Below are 13977 nucleotides of genomic sequence, written 5' to 3'. Positions count from 1 at the left end.
CTCTGTTGGACATCTCTGTTTCCTCGAGATCCTTGTTTTGGAGAAGATGGAACTACCTTGAACTGAGCACGGCGCCTCGTGGTGGAACACAGAACAACAAACAAACAAACAAACAAACAAAAAAAACTAAACTGCTTCGCAAACTCAAGCTCCAATACTGCTGTCGCGTGTCGCGGACTGATCCCGGCTCCGTTTGTTTACGAACAGACGGCCGGCAAGCGCAGACACCGCGCTTATATATGGAGCGCTACTCTTCTCGCTGCCCGCCACAGAGGAGAGCAGCCTCCCCCCATTCCGCCATTCCGGCGCGAGGGGGCCCGGGCATTCTCGCTCTATCTCGCTCGCGCAACCGCACACTCGACGCGACTCGAGCTGCGCTACCCTACTCCTGGGATCCTGGCGCGCACGCTTTGCGCTTTGCGCGCGCGCTCACACTCGCACACACCGCCGTTATCCCTTTCTCTTCTAGCACACACAGACACACACAGCCGTATCGGGGACCGGCGTCGTCCCGTTCCAACAAACTGTAACAAAGCAGCAGTGAGTAAGAGAAGCGAAGAGGATAACAGGGGTGCGAGGGTGCGGGGGTAGGGGGTAGGCCAGGGCTTGTGGTCTGCCCGGCCCCTGGGGTTGCATGGCGAATCTGTTGTTGTTCGTGGCAATCGAGCGAGAGAGAGAAGTTTTGGAGGCGCCCTAATGGAGCGCAAAATTGGACCTCAAACCCCTCTGGAGCTACTGCTGCTGCTACTACTACACTATAGCCCTCCCTGAAGCTGACTCTGCAGCTGTCAATCATCGGTGCGCTCATCAGCAATAGAGCGAGACAGAGAGAGAGAGAGCGATATTGCTGTTAAGCTCAGTCGAGTCGGAGGTGCAGTGAGCCGAAACGCGACGCAACGCAACGCAACGCGACGCGAGGGGGGGGCCGACGGTGTCAGGTGTCATCCCCGCTCCGGGAGCCATCCGTCGCCTGAACTGGCTTGGCTATGCTTTATCGGGAAAAAAGAGGAAGTTATGCGAACGGAACGCAGCCAACTGTGGCAACTGTTAACCAGCTGCAGCCAATCCTTCTTCTCCTGCGGCTCCTGCGTTGCGCCAATGAGTGGACGCAGTTGGCGCGCACCACTTAGAAAGGCACCAGCGCACCAGACCATAGGCCTCCTCCGATTTTAAACCCCGTTGCACTGGGGTGCAGTGGAGCCAGGGCGGCCAGGGCGCGTTCTAGAATGGTCGCGGGCGACCGGACCGGGACCGGACCAGACCAGACATTCCACCAAAAAGGGGGAGGAGGGGAGGTAGGAAATGCAGCGGTCACACCCTTCATCGAGGACATACGGAGCGAACGGAGAGCGTGTGCAGTGGAGCACCGTGGTTGGTGCAACGCTGTCAGTGCAACCAGTGCGCACAAAGCGACGCGAGTGGGTGGTTAACGGGAGGGTAAACAACAAGCGCACCAGCAACAACAGCAACCTAGGGGGTGCTGCCGGCTCCACGGTCCGTAGTGCACCCTTTTGACTTCCTTTAATAAGCAGCCGGCATTCTGCCTGTGCTGCCCGGATTCGGTTCTGGTTTGCCCTTGCTGGTGCTGGGCGAAGAAAACGGGGAAACACACATACTACTGTGTCCGAAAAATTAGGTGCTGATCCCAATCATGCAATTCCATTGATTCCTTCAAAGCCACAGACTTACAAATGCACTTATGGCAATTAAGACAATTATGACTTATGGGTTTTTCCGTTTTGCGAACACACATGAAAAAGGTTTTAGGGAAAGGTCTTCAGCTACTGCTTCGCAGCGGCTTGCATCTGCTCCAACTCGAATGCAAAGCAGTGTCCCCCGGAACGGAATTTTGTGCTTGCCGAAGAGCCAGAAGCCACATGTAACCAAATCAGCGCTCTGACGCGCTTGGCGCCCAAAATATGTCGTTAGAAATGTAAATTGATGAATCTTCTTAAGGGGGGGCTTTGGTTATTTCGGGTTAAAACAAGGCTCATTTTTGAAGATTTTTAGTGAAGAAACTATCCAACTTTATGTTTTCAAAATAATGTCATATTAAACTAAAACTTTTCAAGAATATTTGGTTCTTTTTGGAGAAGATTTGTTCAAAACTACGTGCATGACATCCAATCTAGAAGGGCAAATTTGCAAAAATGTACTTTTTGCGGTGACCATCGTAGCCACGTGCTGGGTCATCAAAAATACTCAAATGAATATTCTTTTGTTAGATTATAAGTTTATCCAGGTAGCCCCGTCGAGTTTTTGTTGAATTTCCCATTTTTCGATTTTTGGCAGATTTTTGAAGTTAAAAAAGTGATGCTTTTTTCGATATTGCCTCAAAAAACGACACTTACATAATTAAAAAAATTATTTAAAAAAAAGCCTACCTGGCAAATGGTGTGCAGATGATATGTTCAAAATTTCAAATTGATCGGTCAAGTAGTTTTCATGCTACGATGGGCAACGTCTTTGAAAACGTTGGTTTTTGAGAAAACGCGATTCAAAGTCGCGAGTTGCTTTGAGCCTTGTATGAAACTCTGTTTTTCAAAAATCAATATCTTTGTCAGTTTTGCTTCGATTGGTCCCAAAATTTCACACAATACTCTTGAAAGGGTAAACACTCATAAAAAAATATAAAAAATAAATGCGAATAAATAAAATAAAATACCGAAGCCCCCCCCCCCTTAATACATATATATCATCATCAGGATCAGGACTCTCATTGTTAATCATTTTTGACATACTATCGTCACCAAAGGGCCCTTTTTTACCATGTGCATTGGTGTATTTGCAGCAGAAAACGTATATTTAATGTAAATTATTTACGCAAAAACCTTGCGGCATGACGAAAATTGAAGAAATTCCCTTTTAGTAGTTCACAAAAGTAATGCGTATCTCTTCTTCTTCTTCTTCTTCTATGGAGGATTCCTGGCAGCTTTCGCAAGCTACTCTCAGGTTGTAGACCTCTGTTTTATTTTCAGGACCCGCTACACTAATGAATATTTTGACGTAAAACAGTTGCCAATGGGTTTGTCAATAACCTACTCAAAAAATACAAAAAGGTAAAGACATGCCTTTACGCGCGCAGTTTGAACGCCGTTGCAGCCTTACTGTTTGGACACAGTAGTATCTAGAGAGGCCCCTCTTCGGAGGAGCATACCAGGAACCGATCTTCTCTCTGTTCGTTAATTACTAAACCCCGAACAGGCTCGGGCTGGCGTAGCGATTGAATGCGGTTCACTCGTCTCGCTGGCTTGCTGGCAGCAACACTAGAATCCTGCATCCTAGATACAGCCTCGGGGAGCGCTAACTGGGACTAACGAAGGGCTGCAGCGTGCGGCTCGACTTCTTGGAACTCGCTCCTCTAGTCTAGGTGGAAATCCGATGATGGTGGATGATGAACCCGAACCTTTTCTCTCTCCTTCTCTCTCTCTCTCTCTCGCTGGGCGAAAATCTGGAAGCACTAGAAGTCCGCCACAAGCCCCTTCGAGGAGCTCGAGGAGCGTGCGTTTCCAGCATCCCGGAGTGTTTGAACAACCGGAAACGAGGTCGAGGTCGTACCGTTTATGTAGACGACAAGCGAGCAGCAGCAGCAGCAGCAACCGAGGCGATGCGCTTCAGATCAGACGCTTTTCATCGCCAGGAGCCTGACGTTCCTCCTGCCCTTCATACGACCCTTCTTTCTTCTTCTTTCTTCTTCTGTTCGTTCGTGCGTTCTACTTTCTTTCGATTCCCCTTTTTCAACCAAGACGTGTAAGGAGAATAGAGGAGCTCATCACACCACTGATCAGTACATCATCGCTCGCCATCAGGCTGTCGATGTGAGTGTGAGTGTCATTCCATCAGAGAAAAAGAGAGAGACAGAAAGAGAGAGGAAAAGACAGAGAAAGAAAAAGGAAGGGGTGCAGGTGAAATGGCGAAAGATGCACTCCTTTGTCTCGCTAGTCCGGACTCCGGGCCGGGCCGATAAAAGTTGATTCTGTTGTCGACTACTCCCCGAACCGAACGATGGACGCCAGTAGCAGCAAAAAGGGGTGGTGGAGCAGAAATCGGACGCGCGTGGAATATAAATTTTCCGCTTCCTCCTCCTTCCGGCCTCCGTAGAGAGACAGAGAGAGAGAGAGCGAAGCGAAAGTCAGCTGCTAGCATGCCAGCACAGGCAGCTTCCCAGTGTCCCAATTCTCTTGCCATCATCATCATCATCATCATCATCCCCTCTTCCTTCTTACCACTACCACCATACTGTTGTCTTTGGACTAGCTCGAAAATGAAACAATGGCCCGGACGGATGGATGGGGTGCAGTAACCGTGTCAGCTGACGCTGTATTGGCCATCGACCAAAACCCGGCTCGAGCACGAGCGCGGCGCCTGACCAGGGGCGGAAGGAAGGTGAACACCAATCGGCTGATGCACTTCCATGCATAAAATGTCTCATGCACCCCAACAGGACGCACCAGTCGTTGTTGTTGTTGTTGCTGTTGCTGTTGCTGTTGTTGTTGGGGGTGGTTTAACGAAAATTTATTGCGACACACTCCGCGTTGCATTTGTCGCAGGAGTTGTGTGCACTGAGCGCATCCTGGCAGTAAGGAGTAAGTGGACCGAACCCTCCTGTGCCTGTCACTACTGTTGTTGTTGTTGTTGTTGTTGTTGTTGTTGCTGGAATCATCTCGTCCTCCTCTCAAGGTCTGCAAGTAGAACCCTTTTTAAGGGTTACAAACGAATCCAGTCTTCCATTTACACAACTGATACTACTACTACTACTACTACTATGGCAGTGCACATACCGGTACTACCGGTTGTTGCGGCAATACCGCAATTAGGTGATTAGTATGCTCCGATCCGATCCGACTCTCTAGCGGGCGCCTCGAGGATCGAATGCCCAAATGCTATCGAGCCTTTACCTGACTGAGTGCACCTGTCATGTGATATGCGTTATGCTTAACGCGTCGCGTCGCGTCGCGTCGCCTCGCTAGCCTGTGCCTGCGGGGAATGGGGGAGGAAAGTTTGCTACAAAAAAACGCAGCAAAACAAAAAAAAAGTGAAAACATGCCCATAGCGTCTGTCACTGGGCCGGGACGTCGTATCGCGGGCCCCCGGCGTATCGGTAGCACGTTCTCATTACGGAAATCTCATTCGAAACGCGCGGCCAACGCGGCTGCTTACGTAAGGGAAGGGATTGAGGGTGAGGGTGGTGTTGAGGGTTGTTGGGGGTGTTTGGTGATCGCGGTACACGCGCCTACAGGGAGTGCTCGATCGGTGACGATCGATTGAATTGGGGCCAACATTGCTCCTTCAACGCCAATGGTCGTCGCCATCCTGTGAGAGAGAGAGAGAGAGGCAGAGAGGCAGAGGGTGGCTGAGACCCGTGGGACCGTCCAACGGGCAACGGCAAACGATGCAACAAGCGCACCAAACGCAAACGGCGTTCGATCGGCGTTCAAAGACCCTCAACCCCCTCCCTCCCTTTGGTATACTCGTGGTCGTGCATTAGTAAGTAAGGTGAGGTTATGGGTACGCGTCGCCACCAGCACACTTAACCCCTTCCCCGTGTGTGTGTGTGTGTGTGTGTGTGTATGGGTGTGCGTGCGTATGCAGTCGACCGCATTCCGGCCATTTTATTTTTGCCGTACGTACGGAACCCGGCCCACTAAGAACCACGTTCCGGAAGACAAAGTGAGTCGCTGACACACTCGCTGACGTTATAACGTCTCCACTCCGACCACTACGACCACTACTATTACTGCAGGTTACTGCTGCTGCTGCTGCTGCTGCTGCTGCTGCATTCCATTTCGGCCTTTCGCGATCTCGAATCGGCCGCAATCGGCTTATGCAACGTACAGCAGCAGCAGCAACAACATTCTGGTTGCTGACCGGTTCATGTCGCTGCCGCCGTCGCTACTGCCGCTGATCACGTCGAGATGGCGGTCCGATGGCGACAAGCATCTCATCTCAAGCGTTCAGGCTTATCAGACACATAAACACACACACGGTATATAGGGCAGTTAAGAGAGCACTGGACACCTCCCAAGGCCACATTGCGTGCGTGCGTGCGTGAGCAACCTGCCCGATTTGGCCGCCGCCGCCGCCACAGCATCCCCGAAGGGGTTTCCCAAAAGCAAAACGGAGCAAGCGGTTTGGTCACTAATTGGCCGCAGCCAGCAGCTGCCTGCCTGGGCTGACTGGCTTGGCAACAACTCATTAGCTGCAGTGCGCTTTTGGCAAACGGTTTGGCTACTGCAATAATGCTCCGTCGTCCTGGGCGTATGGGGTTGCGCCACCATGCACCCGGTTTTTTCTGGGAGGGAGAGAGGGGAAAGCATTCCACGGACCAGCTGCTGCTGCCGCTGCTGTCCGTGGTCTCAACAACAGCAGACCCTTTTGCGGGGCACGGCAAGTCGAAGTCATCGTGAGGGCGTGGTGGGTTTGTGCGGGGTGTTACGTGGGCGGTATTGCACCGCATTATGCTCCACGGATCACGGCGGACACACCAATCGCATCTAATTGCCAGGCTCAGGCTAAGCAGCGCGCAAACGGCAGTCATCGTCATCGTCGTCGTCGCCAAAGTGGACCACGAGATGGTTCGTCGCTTGATGCCTTCGATGCCGTCGGCATCGCGACGCGTTCATTCATCGCGCACAGTGCGGAAGGGGGGGATTGCGGGGGACACACACGCAACGTGCCCGAGGAGGAAGTGAAGGGCCGACCCCGGTCGTCGGCCGCCAACTGTGCCAGTGTCAGGTTGATACGCCGTTACGCTGCTGCTCGCGCTCTGGAATGTGAATGTAGGCGACCTTGCCCCGCCGTACCACACCGCACCACTCCCCCCTCCCCTTCGATACCTTTCTTTGCTCTCCCCTTGCAATCAATCTCTCTAGCTCTCTCTCTCTCTCACTCCTTCCCATTTTTGTCGTTTTCATCTTTTATCAAAAACCCCCCGAAAACACACACACACACACACGCGCGCGCACACCCAAAACGGTATCTGGTTCATGTCGGAGTTGAGTCCGCGAAGAAATGAAACAGGTTAATGTCACAATAGCATCAACGGTCGCCACCGCCACCACCACCACCGCCACCACGGTCTCTTTGTGTTGTCCCCGTTGTGTGTGTGTGTGTGTGTGTGTGTGTGTGTGTGTGTGTGTGTGTGTGTGTGTGTGTGTGATTAATTTGAAGGGTTTTTGTTTTTGCATGTCTTTCACTGTAAGCGTCCCCGGCCGAGGCTTGTTTGTTGTTGTTGCTCACCGAACACCCTTTGAGCTAGGAGCTGACCAACTCGAATCGGGGAACGGGAAGATTTGGTGAAAACGAGAAGGAATCGACCGGGATTTCAATATATATTTAGAGAGAAAGCAGATGATTTAGAGAATCGAATAAATTACTTATGGAAGATAATTTTATCTTTTTTTTTTTTTGCAAAACAAATTGAAACCTCTATCAGTTGAACTCGAAATGTGATGGAGAAAAAAGTTGAAGCTACTTCCGTTCTGACGAAATGGACATCAGGTTGCACTTTGTAGATGCCCGAGACTGCTTTATCCGGTATCTATAGCATCTTACCATCTATTGGACAACAATTAGAACATCGAGAGATATCCTTACTCCATACAGAAGACGCTCTAAGCGACAAAAAGCTCCAAAGGTGAGATGAGATGAAGTGGCTCATCCCAATGAAATATTCTGGCCTAACCTGGGAACCGGAGCATCTATTGCAACAATTTTGTGATAAGGGAACGGAGAAGAAATTGATAAAAAAAAACCTGACGTAACTGAAAAACTTTCATGTCAAAAATTCCGGCTAACTAGCTCGGAGGGCTGCTCGGCGCATGGCGCAGCATTTTTTTAGCACTGTAAAAAGAGATAAAATTACCTTCCAAATGCAGTTTACAGATCTCACATTATCACTGTAATAGTTCTGCTTTTTTTTATCACCATTCAAGTGTTGTCTCTTTCTCTATTTAATGCATACGTTATTAAGCCGCAGCAAGCAGGACAGTATAGGGTCACTATTTGTATTTATTGACGTCAAAACGAGTAGACCAGTTATAACCTAGTTCTTATAGACTAATACAAAATTAACTATTAAATCAAATTTAAATTTAAAATTAAAGGCCGACCAAAACTTTTAAAAAATCGTTTACAAATAATTTTCCAAGCGAAGTAGCTAGAAACCGAAAAAAAAATCTTCTTTTTTAGTTTCCCCTTTGCTCATAGTTCATATCTAAACTCTGGCAATACTTATTATAACAATTCAACACTTTGTTGGCCCTATGGAACGCATAATTCGTTTAGTGATTGTTGATTTGAAATAAATTTCTATTTCTCTAATTGCAAATTTATCAGTTCGAAAAGGTAATCCGCTGGGATATCAAGTCGTTAACATTACAGTATACCAGTATAGGCTTAACATAAGTTATATAATAGCGTTTTAATGGTGGAACATCGGAGTGGAAAATAAATCTTTCGTTTTTGGTTTTTTGTAAAACCAAACATATTGCTTCCCTTGTATATTATTTGGTTGTAGTGATCCGAAAAGCCGAATTGAGGTGTCACAGTAGGACACCCCCAGATCCATGAGACCACATTGCTCCTTTGTATGATGCTTTTGAGCGATGGCAATGGGTAAATGGTATATATTGTACGCTTTCATCAGAGAGAAATGGATATCCATCTCTTCACGGTGACGTCGAATTGAAATTGAAAGTGAGTGAGTATTGCCGTTACTAGCATTGTGCGACGACAAGGAGTCTGCTGCAGCTTCACGAGTCTCGAGGCCACGCAATCGAGTACCAGCACAGTACACTTGCGCGTAGTGCGTATATATAACGCGTGTTTTGCATAAAACGTTTCCTTTTTCCTTCTTCTACGCGAACGCAACGCGCAACATTCCGCATCCCCACCAAATCCATCCGGGTACGGAAAGGGCCTCTGCGGGCCCTCGTTCCGATGGCAAAAGGGGAGGGGGAGGGGGAGGCAAGGTCGACGTCGCCCCGTTACCCCGTAAGCACGAAGCCTTCGCTTCGCAAAACCAGTTCCTTGTATGACCCGGCAACCGACATCCCTCCCGCGAACCTGGCGTTCTTGAGGTTCCGTTTGGCGACCGAGCAACCGATCCGCGGCACTCAACCTCGTACGCGGTTCTGTGACGCATTGGCGAAGGTCTGCACCTTGTCGTTCGGCCCTCTCGAGGGCGTAACCGTATCCAGTCCAGTGTCGCGAATGCGATCAGCACCGGATATACTCCTCCGGTGCATGTGTGTTTGTGTGTGTGTGTGTGTGTGTGTATGTGTGTGCGTATTTGAAGCACTTCCAGCAGTTTCAGCGCCCCTGCCATTTGTGACTGTGCGGCGTATATGGACCGCCGCGATAGTCCGCGATAAGTCCGATAAATGGTGACTAAAATCCGGTCGGGCTTCAAAAACCCAAATGCCCGGCTGCCATTATCGTCAAATGTCAAAAACCCTCCCCCTCTCCGGTGCGGTGTGCTTATCACATCCGGGACCCACTCCTCGCTCCTCATCCGGAATGTGACATTTTTAAAAGTGCTGGCCCACGCACACAGCAATCCGCAATCGGTTGCAGCGCTATCCGGTACCGTATGGGACCGTTTTGGGCTGAGTGAGAGATGGCCTGGAACATTCCGGGCGGCACAGAACCAGTTCCGTCAAGGACACGGACAGACACTATAATAACTCCTTTCGCGATGCGACAATCGGCCAATGGTTAGGAATCAACTCGTCGTCCCAAAAACCGTCCGGGGGGTTAAAGTTTAAAGCAGACTCCTTCCGGCTTCTGCCAACTACTGCTACTGCTGCCGGGCCCAATGCCTCGATCGCGGAAAGATCTATCCATGTTTCCAGCCGGTCCATGCTCTAGTTACATGGTCCTAGTCATCGGCCAACCGTACTGCTGCTGCTACTGCTGCTGCTGTCACCTCCGTATACCGACATCAGGAAGTCAATCAATAATCATTATTCAAATGGGATGGCACGGAATGGAACAGAACAGAATGTGGTTGTGGCAGTGGCAGTGTTTCAAGGGCAGAAAGGGGCGGCCAGTCACCGCCTGTTCCGTCTACACGGCGGGGACCCGGGGCCCGAGTAATTGGCAATCATCGAATGCGAGCGAGCGCCATTTTTGGAGCGCCAACAATCGACCGAGGGGGTTGAGGGGGGGCCCCGGGTGTGACAGGTGTCAAAGCTGATGTTTATATCGATCCACCACCACCACAAAAGTACGGTGGCGGTTGCCCTTCTATATTACAGTTATGACAAACCGGCACCAAGAAGGGGAAAGGGATGCTGCTGGTCGACGTCGACGTGTCGAAATGGGGATTTCACCACCCCCATCCCCATCCCTCCCTCCCTATATAGGCCTTTTTGTAGCTTATCCTGGCCAAAGGCATTCCCATTAGACGCTAAACATTTTCTAATTATCGCTTCGCAGTTCGGCCTCGACCTCGGCCTCGAAAGGGCGTCTAACGTCCTAACGTCCTACAGACTGCCTACTGCCTACAGAAAGGGCCCCCCCCTCCCCTCCCCGAAAAGTTGCATCGTTAATTCCCCTTCTCGAGTTCACCTTTGCTTCGCTTTCTTCTTCGTCCCGGTTCTTCAACCTTCTTTTCATGTTTCTTCTACTTCTTCTTTGCTTCTCCTCTCGTTTTCCTCCCCACCCCAGCGGAGGTTCAAGCTCGAACAGCACAAACAGCACAAACAGCAGTCGTAGTCGCCGTAGTCGTAGTAGCTGATAATTTATCGTGCCATGCCGGTACACCGGGTGCCGGTCATGATATAGGCTTGACCAAAAGAGGGGGGAGGGGGAGGAGAGGTGGGACCTAGCAAACCCCTCGCCAACCGAAACAATATGCCAACAAATGGCGGCGCTACCGGTGCGCGCGGATGCTGGATAGCAGGAGTAGAGAGGGCTCAAGCAGCAGCCAAATACTACTACACACGCCTCGCTTCCATCCTACGCACACACACACGCATAACACACACACACACATACGCATTAGCTGGCGGAGGAAAATCGATGAAAACCATTATCCAACCTTTATCGGGGAGCTTCCTCGTCACACAATGAAGGGAAGCAACCCCTGGCGTTAGGAGCATTAGCGCAGGGTCCGAAGGGCGCGCTCGCGAGCTCTTGCGAGCCTTATGGCGGGCTGCCGGGGGGATGCGATGATTGATGCTGGGCAGCGAAAGCTGGGAACGTTGGGAGGGGTGGGAGTGGAAAGCGAGCTCGCGACTCGCTTTCCCGAGTATTTGCACACTGGACACTGGACGCAAGAAAATTGATTCTTCTCACGGGGGGGGGGAGGATGAACGAAAAAAAAGCTCCCTAACCTCACACAGTGAACGAGAAGATGGAGGTGAAGATGATGATCAGTGAGACGGTGAACCACACATTTGCCGCGATATGGCCAGGTGCGCAAGTTGTAAGCTGCCTGCCAGGGGATGACGTCACGAGCAGTCGTGCAGCAGTGTGCTTAATGGGGGGGGGAGGCTTTGGTTATTTCGGGTCAAAAAGGGGTTTATTTATGACGATTTTTAGTGAAGCAACCATTCAACTTAAGCTTTTCAAAATAATCTCATGTTAAACTACAACTTTTCAAAAATATTTGGTTCTATTTTGGAGAAGGTTTGATCAAAACCTCGTTCATGGCATCCAATCTAGAAAGGCAAGTTTGCAAAAATGTACTTTTTGCGCGGTGCCCATCGTAGCCACGTGCTGGGTCATCAGATATCGTCAAATGAATATTCTTTTGTTAGATTATAAGTTTATCCAGGTAGCACCGGCGAGTTTTTGTGAAATTTCTCATTTTTCGATTTTTGGCAGATTTTTGAAGTTAAAAAAGTGCCGTTTTTTCGATATTGCCTCAAAAAACGACACTTACATAATTTAAAAAAAATATTAAAAAAAAACTATCAACAATTTTTACAAAATCTCGACGGGGCTACCTGGCAAATAGTGTAAAGATTATATGTTTAAAATTTCAAATCGATCGGTCCAGTAGTTTTCATGCTAAGATGGGCAACGTCTTTGAAAACGTTCGGTTTTGGGAAAACGCGATTTAAAGTCGCGAGTTGCTTTGAGCCTTGTATGAAAGGCGGATTTTCAAAAATCCATATCTTTGTCAGTTTTGCTTCGATTGATCCCAAAATTTCACACAATACTCCTGAAAGAATAAGCATTGATAAAAAAATGTAAAAAGCAAATGCGAGGATTAAAATAAAATACCGAAGCCCCCCCTAAAGTCGTGAGATGCTTTGAGCCTTGTATGAAAGGCGGATGTTCAAAAATTCATATCTTTGTCAGTTTTGCTTCGATTGATCCCAAAATTTCACACAGTAATCTTGGAAAGATAAGCAATCGTAAAAAAATGTAAAAATTAAATGCGAAAAATTAAAATGAAATACCGAAGCCGCCCCTAAGAGACCTAGCGCTGTAGTACCGCGCGCAGCGCTCCACCATCGGGCTGATCTGAGTTAGGAAGTGCTGTGCGGTACTGCTCGATGGGATAGGGGATCGAGCAGCCTGATCTGCCGTCTGCAGAGTGTTGAGTTTTCGCCTTTTTTTTTTGGTTTTATGTTCCTTCCATTTAGGGAATTCTTCGCGGCCTGCGGGATGCTGCACCCGGGCTCGCTGACGATGTCACGATGTCAGAATCCCATTCAATTGTGCGGCCGATTCCAATCCGGCCGAGCATCTGAATGCGCCTTCATCGGGAGAAGGTTTCGCGAGAGCCGAAGTGCTTCTCAGAAACCTCCAAAAAACACAGCGAGAACGCGGCCCGGCGTTCGTCGATTTCGCCGAGCTCGAGCGTGGGGATGAAAATTGCCCTCCGCCAAAGCTCGCAAACTCACGGATATGGGGATGTTAAAGCTTCGCGCAGAGCTTCGCGCGCTCAATTGGACGCTTACGGAAAGCTCCTCGACGGAGGCTTTCCGATGGAGGCGCACACGTCGCACACTCCCCGAGAGGCAAAACGTGGTGCTCCTAACATCATCCTTCCATTCGCTATACTCTGCCACGATGTGCCTTCTTTAGGGGTTAGGACAGTAAGGACGCGTTAAACCTACCTCGATTTGTTCCGACTTCTAAGAGGTGTTCGTCCATCAAATGATATCGAGATATCAAACAACCGGAACATACCAATAGCTTGATGCTTTACACGCACACACACACACACACACACACACACACACACACACACACACACACACACACTCACGGAAAATGGAGTGCATGGAGCGAGATGACCACCAGATGCATATATGAAATGAAAAACGAAGATGACGTCAGGAGCGTTAGAAACTTCGTCCACCCTTGAGCTGCGGTTGAACGCGTGTCGGCTCGGCTCCCCCCTCCCCCTACTGCCCTTAAGTGGTGTCACCGGGCACTTAAGAATGCAAAGCGAGCGAGTATTCCGAGTGATAAGTTATGCGTCCGCCGTGAGCGGCCATTATTGGTGCCTAGCCCGGAGGAGTTAGTTCCCCTGCCTGCTGCTGGCAAACAGCCTAAGCTTGAGCCTGTGATTGAACCTGTCTGTGTTCCGTGGCCGCTCTTAGCGCGTGCGAGTTGTCTACCAGTGTGTTAAATAAATAAGTAGCGAATAAATTGAATCGAGCACCGAGGTTAACGGTTTGACGGAGAGAAAACGGAATCTAATCCCTCCCCAAGCATTTCTCATGTAGAAAAAATCTGCATTTCTCGTCTGCTGCACCCGCGAGGGCGCAGGTTAGCGGTTATCCTAATGCAACCAAACAAGTACGACATCTAACGCAAGGTGTAGCAGTCAACCTCACTAGAGAGAGGACCAGCCGAGCCGAGAACTTTTTCATTCTTATTCAATGGTCATATTTTCTACACCCAACTGGGATCGGTTCGGTCCTTTCCAGCGTCCTGCGATCCGGGGACGGGAAACCACGCGGTAGAACCACATTCCGGAGCGGAGGCTTACCAGGCGCGAATAAAGACACC

General features: G+C 49.7%; 2 protein-coding genes across 2 annotated transcripts in view; both read right to left on the bottom strand.

Annotated features, from left to right (window-relative positions):
* Positions 1 to 199, bottom strand: part of LOC125956011 (pupal cuticle protein 27) — a 4371-nt gene extending 4172 nt beyond the window's left edge. Inside the window, exon 1 of the mRNA XM_049687443.1 lies at positions 57 to 199. The gene's annotated coding sequence lies outside the window, so the exon portion shown is untranslated. The remainder of the gene's footprint in view (positions 1 to 56) is intronic.
* The window catches only part of LOC125955879 (uncharacterized), a 72961-nt gene that overhangs the window by 25286 nt on the left and 33698 nt on the right, over positions 1 to 13977 (bottom strand). The window lies entirely within an intron of this gene.

Source organism: Anopheles darlingi, chromosome X, assembly GCF_943734745.1.
Source record: "Anopheles darlingi chromosome X, idAnoDarlMG_H_01, whole genome shotgun sequence".
NCBI classification, from domain to species: domain Eukaryota; kingdom Metazoa; phylum Arthropoda; class Insecta; order Diptera; family Culicidae; genus Anopheles; species Anopheles darlingi.
Note: the sequence above shows the minus strand (reverse complement) of the source record. Positions and strands in the feature narration are given on the sequence as shown.